Genomic DNA, 13,380 nt, shown 5'->3' on the forward strand with positions numbered 1-13,380 from the left:
AAAGTTTGGTATATACTCAAAAGTATTCATAAATTTCTATCCTTTTGTTATAATATTCTTCTTAATAACCCTAAATTTTAACTGTATACAATATAGCAACATTGTTTAAAATATTTAACTACAGTACCACATGATAAGACTTTCCCTGTTTCATTATCAATAGTCTGCTAGTGGGCGAACCCCTAAATTATCAGCTAACATCTTGTTTTAAGTTTTCCCTTACTAAACCTCATGATATTGCTAATAATAAATTTTCATTTTTTATCACTATACCAACTAGAATGTCTGTCTACTCCCTCACCCTTACTCCTAACAGATACTACCCTCTGTTCTCTCAGGTTTAGATATGCAAGGGATTTGATAAACTAGTCTATGAATTAAAACTGATCCCATAACAACAAGATAATCAGTGACAGGCAGAGTCTGTAACAATCTATATCTTCTTGAAAACTTAGTAACTTCTATGCTGGAGTGAGACAGCATGTTCTTTGTCTATTTCCTTAAATTCTTGGAGATTTTAGGTATAATTATAAGAATGTGTCCATCTGTTCTAATTTAATTCAATTCTATGTCTTTCTGCAGCAGAAGATTGCTGTGCATTTTTAATTGATGTAATGATTGCATTGTTCAATGAAATGGAGTTGCATGAAACGATCGTACAGCATAATCTCTGGATATACTTGTTGCTTATTTTAATTTATATATATATATATATATGTGTGTGTGTGTGCGTGTGTGTGTGTGTGTGTGTGTGTGCGTGTGTGTGTGAGAGTGTGTGTGTGTATGTATGTATGTATGTATGTATTTATGTATATATATAAATATATGAATGTATGTATATATATATATACATATATATATACAAGGCGGTGAGCTGGCAGAAAAGGTAGCACGCCGGGCGAAATGCGTAGCCGTATTTCGTCTGCCGTTACGTTCTGAGTTCAAATTCCGCCGAGGTCGACTTTGCCTTTCATTCTTTCGGGGTCGATAAATTAAGTACCAGTTACGCACTGGGGTCGATGGAATCGACTTAATCAGTTTATCTGTCCTTGTTTGTCCCCTCTGTGTTTAGCCCCTTGTGGGTAGTAAAGAAATATATATATATACAGATCGCCATGTTGATTCGCTAGCTTCTGCACGCATTTTTTTTCTCTCCTTGTTTCTCTCCGTGTTTCTTTTCTGTGTATCTTTCTGTTGAAGAGCGTAGGCTCGAAACGTAAAAGCCTTTTTTATATTTATATTCCTGAGCGCCATACTAATACAATTGTTTGTTTGTATTCCACCTGTCTTCATCCTTTGTTTATTTTCATAAAGCTTCCCGTTATATATATATATATATATATATATATATATATCACGTACCACAAAATTTACAGTTCAGTCTTTGTTCATTGTTTTACTTTGGCAAGTTCATTTTCAAATTCATCAAGAAAACACTTGTCTAAGTTGCGAGTCAGTGGAACTGGACCCGGAACCATGTGATTGGGAAGCATACTTCTTACCATACGGCCATTCCTGCACAATTTCGTAGAATAATTCTTCCTCTATAACAAAGGTATTACTCGATGTGGTCTCTATTGAAAGCCATGCAACTGCGCCATTACTGAACTCAAATTTGGAATTCACTTTCAAAAAATTCCGGTGTGCACTTTTGTACCCACTTCTTTTCAACCAATTTTACATCATCGGTCTCACAAATTGATTGTTCCCTCAATTGCCTTTCAATTGGCCGTAACAGGTGGATATCGTTGATTGTCATTCCAGAATGGATGGGAAACAAATGACCAACCCAATTTGCCGTTTTCCTGATTCACAGCCAAATGTGCGCTTCGTTATGCATTACTATGGTTTAAATGAGCCACTTGCAGAGTCCTGCTCGGTTTCCTTTTCCTAATAGGCCTTACGAGTGTCTCAATGTAACGTTCGTTGTTCACGGTACAGGTACGTCCCAGAAAACCAATAAGAATGATGTCTTTGAAATGCCAAAAACAGGAAATACTGTTAGTGTAACTTCTAGTCGATCACTTGCTCTTGAACTCTCAGACCATGCCGAAGAGATACGCTGAAATTTCGTTGGGTAAGACTTTGTCTTCATATCATAAAAATATGATCACATTTCATTACTTGCCACAAGATCGGAAAAGATGTAACTACCTTTGCTTCAAACGCTTCTAGCAGACGAGAGAAAACTTCCAGGTTCTCTCCCTCAAATTGGATGTCAACTGTCGAGGTACCTAGATTTGGACACATTTTTATGTCCGAAATCTTTCCCTAACCTCTGTAATGTAGTTTTAGCCAATCCCGTTCTATGACAAGCTCATATACTGTGACTCGTCCGTCAGTGCGAATCAGTTCATCTGTTCACAGTCAATTTATATGAATGACAGCAGTTGATAGTCTTTCACTGTGTGTAATTTCTTCAATGCTGGTTTCCTCTTTAAACGTCATATATTGCGCTTGTTGCTCTTGTCATTGGCGTCTATCATCTACAAAGGAGCTTCAGTCTTCTACAAATGTCGGAACAGCCTAAATCCCCCGTCATCAAGAACGCAACGTCCTTACTTCTCCCTGAAACTCATTACATGACTACAAAGAAAAAGAACAAGAAGGAGAGCTACCGCAGAGGAAGATTTACCCTAACAGTGGGTATACTTTGAACGACTTATGTCAGCTCACAAAAGGTGCACTACGTTTTGCATTACTCTCAGTACAAATCTTCTATGTATTCCAGAAAAAAATGAAGATCTTTTACGAAATGTTTAAATCTATCTTCTCCACTACACACACACACACACACACACACATATATATATATATATATATATATATGTATATATATATATATATATATATATATATATATATATATATATATATATATATATATATATGTATGTATGTATATATGTATATGTATATATATATATATATATATTATATATATATATATGTATATATACATACATATATCGCAAGGAAAGATCTTTACTCCAATTGATAATATAATTGACTTTATCATAATTCTTCACGTACATGTGTGTGTGTGTGTTGTGCGTGTGTGTGTATGAGTGTGTGCGCGCGCGTGAGGAATTATGATAAGCTCATTTTAATATCACTTTTTTCCCCCTCGGTACGCTTCACCATCTAGGTTATTCGCATTGGATATTCCTAGTGCAATCGGATGTTAAATCACAATAGATCATCAGGGGAACATTTAATTGCACGCTGTTACACAAATCAAATGTGTGTGTATGTGTGTGTGTGTGTGCATGCGGAGTGTTTATGTGTATATAATCAATCCATTTATATTAAGCAAATGCAATAGTGAGATCTGCAGATATTAATTTTCTATTTTTTTAATTCTTTTCTTAAGGTGAATGTGGTATTAAGGTTTCGTGAATACTAGTGACAAAATGTTTTCTTGAGTTATAATACTTAACTCATTTATACCTAGAAAATATAGTAAACCTAGGGTGAGGTCACCCATGTACAGGTATTATTATGAAAGGCGGACACTGGCAGAAACATTAGCACGCCGGGCAAAATGCTTAACATAATTTCGTCTGCCGCTACGTTCTGAGTTCATATTCCCCCGAGGTTGACTTTGCCTTTCATCCTTTCGGGGTCAATAAATTAAGTACCAGTTACGCACTGGGGTCGATATAATCGACTTAATGCGTTTGTTTGTCCTTGTTTGTCTCCTCTATGTTTAGCCCCTTGTGGGTAGTAAAGAAATAGGTATTGTTATGAAACGCTTTGCTAATACGTAAGAAATGATTTTACATTTTTACATGCTCACATGCTAAAAGGTGATACTCATATGGTTACGTAAGCGTGGTTTGATCTTGATCACTCCGGTGTTCTTTCATGTGTTAAAGCGTAAACATGGTCGCTCCGCTGGTTGTATGCACTGAGGAAGCACAGAAACCAGTGATCCAATTGTTCTGATGTAACGGAAAGTCTGTACGTGATGGATCCTAAGACAGGTTACCGAAGCGCATAAATACCATAATGTGGAGATTTGTTAAGTAATTTGGAGCAAGACTACAAACAGGAGATGGGTACTAGGTTCATCATTTTGAGCCAGAATCCAAAAGCCAGTGTATGGAGTGGAAAAACACGGAATCACCCGCAATAAAGTCATTCAAGGCTAAATCTTGCGCAGAAAAAGTAATTCTAACCGTTTTAGCGGACGCAAAAAGGCCTATACTACTGGAAAATGGGTCTACAGGCAACAGTTTAGGCTACAGAGAAATGCAGGCCAACAAACCGAAACCGGCAATTTGCACCAAACACCGAGGTCTATTGTTAAAGTGTTATTGTTGCACAACAATTAACGCCCACGTACAGGTACCCACATCGTTGGAAACATTGAAAAATTGGATTATGACTGCAAGCAGTCGAGATGTCGCGCCCCACCACTATCAACGCTTCGGTTTACTCAAACTTCCTTATGGAATCGCCAATTTGTTACAGACGAAGAAATGCAAGAAGTGCTGCATAAATGGCCGCGCGGCCAGTTTAAAGAAAACTTCTCCGATAGAAGGAGCAGGATTGTGGACTGTTGGAAGTGCAACGAAAAGCAAGGAAACTACCAAAATATGAGGAATATGATGTAATTATTCTACTCCTGCCTTTGTTTTTATAAATTACAGTAACAAGAGCCCATTTAATTGTTGACTTACCATCGTATACATATATAAGTACATACATACATACATATATGTGTGTGTATATATATATATATATATGCACACACATTTATGTATATATACACACACACACACATATATATATATATATATATATATATATATATATATATATATATATTATATACATGCATATATACATGCATACATACATACATACATACATACATACATACATACATATACACATAAGTAGAAAATGGAGAAAACTTCTGATCAACAAAGAAATTGACCAACACCGGTTATTTTATATTACAGAACATAACATTGCTTACGGCCGTTTCGGCATCATCTTGAGGCCCTTTTGTTTCCTCTTCCCTTTTACCTTCTTCTATTTTATGTATTTGCATTTTATGTATTTGTATTTGATGAAGCTCCATGTACGAGATCGAATGTGCTATAAAGATGGCGAATATTATTTTCGGAATTTTCCTTATAGGCACCGACTGACATTGGCAGCCGAAAAGGCCGAAAGCAATGCTATGTTTTGTATTGAAAAATAATTTTAACCGATGTTGGTCAAATTTGTTAGTTTGTTGATCAGAAGTTTTCTCCGTTTTCTGCTTATTTTGAATTTGATTTCTGATAAACTTGTTTTTATTCTGTTATTACTTGTACCCTACGAGCATAGTGCGCTTGCATACCCATGACAAGGGTTATCATAAATAATTGATACGGTGGTAAGAACGGATAGTCTTATCACTTAGAAGGTTATTCCAACCGCTAACTCTGCTTACCTATATATATATATATATATATATATGTATATATATATATATCACTGAACGCCACGCATCCATTTCCAAGTAAGTTTATCTGAATAATTTCGATGCAACTCTATCTTGTGGAGTACTCTTTTCTTCCCTTCTCTCTTTCTCGCTCTTACTCCTTTACTCTCTCGTTTCTCACACGTGACCATCAACCATCTCTCTTTTCCTAACTTGAGCTTCTTTCTTTCCTTTTGATCTGCAACACAGATCAGACGCATTCTTGTATGTCTCCTCTCCTATCTTTTCTCCAGTCAAATCTTGTTCCTCCAGCGCTGACCATGTCACCTTGTTATGGCTTAGCAGCCCTTACTATTTGTTTTCACTGTCCTGCTTTTGTTACCAACTTTGAGCCTCTGCAAATCCCAAATTTTATTTTGCTTTGCGGAAGCAATAGTTTTCTCGAAGGTTCATCTTGTCGCAATTGCTCGAAATGTGCAGTACATAAACAGCCAACAGCTGATGAAGGGTCGTTCTTATGACACTTGTCTTGCTTCCATTTGTTTTGTTCGCTGTTCGCATAAAAAAGTTCATTTTCCATGTTTTCTTATTTCATGTTGTTTACGTTTTATGACGTCCGGTCCTATATATTCATAGGTATATACATTTATATATATATATACATATGCATGTATGTATATATATATATATATATATGTATATATATATATATACATATATGTGTATATTCATATCTACATATACATGTATATATATATATATATATATATATATATATATAAATTTATATATGAGGATAATACCGATATTTAAGTGTCGAAATTATCAAGTGGCCAGCATGAAAGAAATACCTTACAAAGGTAAAAAAAATTTAAAAAATTAAAAATGAGGGTGTCTAAAAGACACCAACATGCCGAAATAGCAGTCGAAACTCTGACTATAAAACCACGTTAAATGTTCACATTGCACCATGAGGTAAAGCGGAGGGACAAAACATACAAGCAAAAATTATGAATAATTCATGATCCAAGGATTCTGGTTCTGCTTTAGATAAGCTTTACCGTCATCAATTGAACATATCAAGGGTACATAATACAGATACATATGCACAGCAAACGATATACTTACATATACGAGCGTCGTACATACATACATATGCACGTATGGACACAGCCAGTTTGAATCGCCCGCCAAATCACCGCATAAGTACGATATGGTAAAAATAAGCACCGCAGTGAATATAATAACGAATTATATAAATTTATATATGAGGATAATACCGATATTTAAGTGTCGAAATTATCAAGTGGCCAGCATGAAAGAAATACCTTACAAAGGTAAAAAAATTTTTAACAATTAAAAATGAGGGTGTCTAAAAGACACCAACATGCCGAAATAGCAGTCGAAACTCTGACTATAAAACCACGTTAAGTGTTCACATCGCACCATGAGGTAAAGCGGAGGGACAAAACATACAAGCAAAAATTATTGAATAATTCAAGATCCAAGGATTTCTGGTTCTGCTTTAGATAAGCTTTACCGTCATCAATTGAATATATCAAGGGTACATAAATACAGATACATATATGCACAGCAAACGATATACTTACATATACATATACATACACATACACACACACGCACATGTGCACAAAGGAAGACGTATTCTCATCTTTCGTGTATGTATAGGATGGCATTGTCAAGGGTTTCCTTTCGTGACTTTCAAAAGAATGGTCGGAACTTAGAAGACACCGTTATATGAAAGTAAGTTAGTTTCTTCTTGTAATAATTTAACAATATTTCTGTCATTTGTTTAAAATAATTTTTTATATAGCACTAGCAGTATCGCCCGGCGTTGCTCGGGTTTGTAAGGGAAATAACTCTATAAGCATTTTTAGAGTTATAGCCAAAAAATAGTAAAAAGATGCATTAAAAATGGAAAAAAAATTATGGTAAATTTTTTTTTAAATCGTTGACTCGTAGACATTTTTAGAGAGTTACTTCCCTTATATAATAGCGAAAAATGCATTAAAATGGAAAAAGATGATGGTAATTTTTTTTAAAACTCGTAGACTCATCGTAGACGCGCGCTAATACCCAGACGGGCTCGATATGAATCACGACTATAAGATACCCGAATTTGGTTAAACTGCACCGCAAAATGTGGGAGTAGTTAGGAATCTAAATCGTAGGAGACAAACACTCACACAACTTCACTTTTATATATAAAGATTATTTGCATGGCAGCGTATGTTAGAATGGCAAGCAGAAGTGAAAAATAAGTGAATCAAATTTGAAAGACGAAAACTGAAAGTACGAAACGTGTTGTACACTGAAAATATAAGTTGTGCAGTGTGACTTTTGAGTTTTTGAAGAAAACAGTGTTCACATTGAGCAATAAAGGCAACTTTTTATGAAAACATATTTACTTGGAATTTTTCCGATTTTAATATAATTTCAGTTTGATCCGAAATTGTTGCTTACAGCCTTCCTTACATGTATACGCATAGTTTACGATCGCTATATAAATCACGTATATAACTGTGGTAAAATATCATATAGAAAATGGCACGTCTGTTCGAATCCTTTACAAATTATTCATGTTGCATAAAGTATCAAAATATTGATTTCATATTTTGGCACAAGGCCAGCAATTTCGTTGGAGGGACTAAATCTTTTTCATCGAACCCACTGCTAAACTGGTGCTTATTTTATCTACACCGAAATGATGAAAGCCAAAGTTGACTTCTCCGAAATTTAAAATGAGAACGTAGAAACTGACAAAACGTCGCTAAGCGTTTTCCCCGGCATGCAAACGATTCTGATCGCACGCCCCTTTATTCAATAATAATTAAAATTAAAATATTACCAATCATTTTTATGTCTGATAATGCAAACAACCCCGCGAAACTAACGGGTCACATTGGTAAGGATGCTTTTAAGGATATTAAAACCGTTACTTCCAAAGCTAAGTGCTATTCAAATTACAGCTTTTTATTTCTACTATTTTTACTGGTGTACTGAATATTTTAGTGAGAGTATTAAAAATAGTTTTGAAATAATATTTCTAGTTAATAGAAGAATATATTTACAAAAATATTACATAGCATTGAAAACTGTATATATAATTATCGTATGAGTTTCATGATTATTTCCTAGTTTCCCAACATTATTTCTCAGTATATTAACATTGCTATTATTTTTCGTTCCACGTTACTTAACATACTGGTAATATGTTACATTTGAACCCGCTTACATTTTTATTCTCTCACTCACTCACCATTAAATATATTCTTCTATTAACTAGGAAACAAGGTAAAGGTGTGACAAATGCCGCTTCCTGTCATTCTCCTTTTGCTTCTTCCGTTGTCATGTATTCATTTGATAATATTCCACTTCCACTGTCACGGTTGCGTGACAATACATAAATATACAGTGCTAATTATTAAATACGTACGCTTCGTCTGGTGTTTGCCTGATTTGCATAGCTTTAGAGTTTAATGTTGCACAGTATCTAGATTTGCTTTTTAATTTTGCTGTTTCTATGCCATATGCTTTTAAGAACTACTCCTCTCACTCCAATTTTACAAAGTTTTACAAGTTTTCACCTACACAAATCTAAGCTTGCTTGATATTAAAGCAGGATCAGGTTCTTTTCCTTTTGTTTTGTCATTTAATGACAAAATCACATAAAATTTCCTTGCATCATCTCGGTAATTGCTTTAGCATTATTGGGATGACATACGTAAGTGTCAAATATTTTGTTTTCACTTAATTTTCACTAATTTCTCAATTTTCTAAATTAATATTGCAAATATTTTCAACTTTCTATAAGTTTATTACAATTAAAATATTTTTATTGTTACTGGAAGAAACAGCGTCACTCGCGAGCTTTTCTCCCAGTTTTATGCGTATGTATTATATATAGAGACAAAACACAAACGTATATACACAAACACCGACACCCACCACACACGGGCGCGCACGAACACACACACACACACACACACACACACACACTAAAGTATATACGGATGAGTGAGTGAATTATGTAAGGAAAAAAGTACTCTTGATCCAGAGCAGCAGAACTTCCTCCAGGCACTTGATGCAGGTTTCCGTGTTGGGTGAGGCCGTGTGGAAATTGTCTGTCTGCGAATTGTCTGCTCGCACTATCAAACAGTGCGTACGCATCAGCATACTTATGCCTTCAACTCTCAGCCACACGTCAGGTTACATGCATGCGGAGCCACACAGCAATAATAGATACACACATATACGTATCGGACACTCATGCACTCATACAGTTGGTATAAACACACACGCACACACACGCACACACACACACACACACACACGTACACATACACGTGCACAAATACATGTCACCCATAGATCTGATATAACACAAGTCCCTTCAAAGATCCGCCAGAAAGTAGGGCGCCAACAGCTTTCTGCCGAATCACGTGGAAATTCTCCTTCTTAATAACATCTGGTGTCACTGGAATTTCGGTTTCACTTCTAATAACACAATGTGACTTGCCTTGTATTCCAGTTTCCGTTAATCATCTTTGACATCCTGTGTCTCTATGCAGCATGAGGATCAAGGTTTCTATTAGGATTCTACGAAGCTTTAAGATGCATGGTGCAAACTACAAAATATTGCCCCCAAAAGTGGAGAAATTGACAACTACATTTGTCAAGTATGCAAAATATTGGGGCATGAAGGGGAAAACAAAACTAGTAATAAAAATTGGAGCATTGGGCATGATGAAAACAATTGAACAAAAATATAGGAGCTATAGTGAGACCCTCAACACGACACACTATCCAAAGAATAGCCCTACTAGGGATAGCCCACATCGTACGCAAGTCACTATCAATTCAATAATACAACACAATCCACAAACATAAGACACACTGTACATAACGAATATACAATAAAATAAGCACCAACCAGCAGGCCTCTAATCCCACGAAAGACTGTAACTAGACGCCATAACAAAACAAACTAACGCAACACTATTAACAGTCAGCTGAAATAAAGTTATAATGAAATGAAACCATAAATGACGATAATAATAATAATAATAATAATAATAATAATAATAATAATAATAATAATAATAATAATAATAATGATAACGATTTAAAGAGAGGAATACGAAGGTTGTAGTCAATGAAGAGAGTACACATGATACCAATAGTCATTGTCGCACTTGGAAGTATCAGCACTCAACTACCTACATGTCTGAAAAAGATCGGTACAAGTGTGAAGGTAGAACACTTAAAAACTCAGCATTGCTTGGAACTGCAAGAATTCTTTGCAAGGTTCTTGAAGAATTATCAGTAAACAAGTGTCTGTGGACAACTGACACTTCAAATCACGCCAAGCAAAAATAAGCTGTCAGTTTTCATATTATAATAATAATAATAATATAATAATAATAATAATAATAATAATAATAATAATAGTAGTAGTAGTAGTAGTAGTAATAATAATAATAATAATAATATAATAATAATAATAATAATAGTAATAATAATAATAATAATAATAAAATAATAATAATAATAATAATAATAATAATAATAATAATGATGATAATAATAATAATAATAAAATAATAATAATAATAATAATGATGATAATAATAATAATAAGAAGAAGAAGAAGAAGAAGAAACAACAAAAGCTATAAAACAAATGAAATCCAAACTAAAAATAGAACAGCAACGAACCATGATAAAACGATGGCAAGAAAAGCCCCTTCATGGTAAATACTGGACTAAACTAAACGCAAAAGAAATAGACAAAGAAAAATCCCAGCAATGCTTGAGAAGCTCAGGACTCAAAGCAGAGACAGAGGGATTTTTAATTGCAGCACAAGACCAAAGCCTCCCCACCAGAAATTACCAAAAACTTGTAATGAAAAGAAATATTACAAGTAACTGCAGAATATGTGGAGATGGACAAGAAACAATAAATCATATTATCTCTAGCTGCCCAGTCCTGGTTAAGAAGGAATATATTCACAGACATGACAGAGTTGTAACCTACATACATTGGAAGCTATGCCAACATTATGGAATAACAACAGAAAAAAGATGGTATAGGCACACACCAGAAAAGGTCACAGAAAACGAGAAAGCAACCATACTCTGGGATATGCCGATACACACAGATAGAGAAATTAAGGCCAACAGACCAGATATAATTGTCAGAGATCATGAAGAAAAAAAATGCTTTCTAATTGATGTATCAATACCGGCAGATGACAACGTGTCTCTAAAAGAAATGGAGAAACTCTCAAAATACAAAGACCTGGAAATAGAGGTAACCAGAATGTGGAATCTGAAAACAGAAACAATTCCTATCATAGTAGGTGCATTAGGCATGATAAAAAAATATTCAGACAAATACATAACAAAAACACCAGGACTTACAAACACATACAACATACAGAAAATTGCACTACTAGGCACTGCACACATCCTACGCAGAACACTTTCCATACAATAACCATCAGAGCATCACAACAAATTACAGCACATACCCTAGGCACACAGAGCTGCGCTCGGTAGTGAAGTGAAAGCACGCTATAAAAATAAAACTACTGAATAATAATAATAATAATAATAATAATAATAATAATAATAATAATAATATAATAATAATATAATAATAATATATAATAATAATAACGATTTAAAGAGAGAAATACGAAGGTTGTAGTCAATGAAGAGAGTACACATGATACCAATAGTCATTGTCGCACTTGGAAGTATCAGCACTCAACTACCTACATGTCTGAAAAAGATCGGTACAAGTGTGAAGTAGAACACTTAAAAACTCAGCATTGCTTGGAACTGCAAGAATTCTTTGCAAGGTTCTTGAAGAATTATCAGTAAACAAGTGTCACCTTAGTCTACTGGCTGTGGACAACTGACACTTCAAATCACGCCAAGCAAAAATAAGCTGTCAGTTTTCATATAATAATAATAATAATAATAATAATAATAATAATAATAATAATAATAATAATAATAATAATAATAATAATAATAATAGTAATAATAATAATAATAATAATAAAATAATAATAATAATAAAATAATAATAATAATAATAATAATAATAAGAAGAAGAAGAAGAGAAGAAGAAGAAGAAGAAGAAAAGAAGAAGAAGAAGAAGAAGAAGAAGAAACAACAAAAGCTATAAAACAAATGAAATCCAAACTAAAAATAGAACAGCAACGAACCATGATAAAACGATGGCAAGAAAAGCCCCTTCATGGTAAATACTGGACTAAACTAAACGCAAAAGAAATAGACAAAGAAAAATCCCAGCAATGCTTGAGAAGCTCAGGACTCAAAGCAGAGACAGAGGGATTTTTAATTGCAGCACAAGACCAAAGCCTCCCCACCAGAAATTACCAAAAACTTGTAATGAAAAGAAATATTACAAGTAACTGCAGAATATGTGGAGATGGACAAGAAACAATAAATCATATTATCTCTAGCTGCCCAGTCCTGGTTAAGAAGGAATATATTCACAGACATGACAGAGTTGTAACCTACATACATTGGAAGCTATGCCAACATTATGGAATAACAACAGAAAAAAGATGGTATAGGCACACACCAGAAAAGGTCACAGAAAACGAGAAAGCAACCATACTCTGGGATATGCCGATACACACAGATAGAGAAATAATTAAGGCCAACAGACCAGATATAGTTGTCAGAGATCATGAAGAAAAAAATGCTTTCTAATTGATGTATCAATACCGGCAGATGACAACGTGTCTCTAAAAGAAATGGAGAAACTCTCAAAATACAAAGACCTGGAAATAGAGGTAACCAGAATGTGGAATCTGAAAACAGAAACAATTCCTATCATGGTAGGTGCATTAGGCATGATAAAAAAAATATTCAGACAAA

The sequence above is a fragment of the Octopus sinensis genome, linkage group LG2 (assembly GCF_006345805.1).
Source record: "Octopus sinensis linkage group LG2, ASM634580v1, whole genome shotgun sequence".
Lineage (NCBI taxonomy): Eukaryota > Metazoa > Mollusca > Cephalopoda > Octopoda > Octopodidae > Octopus > Octopus sinensis.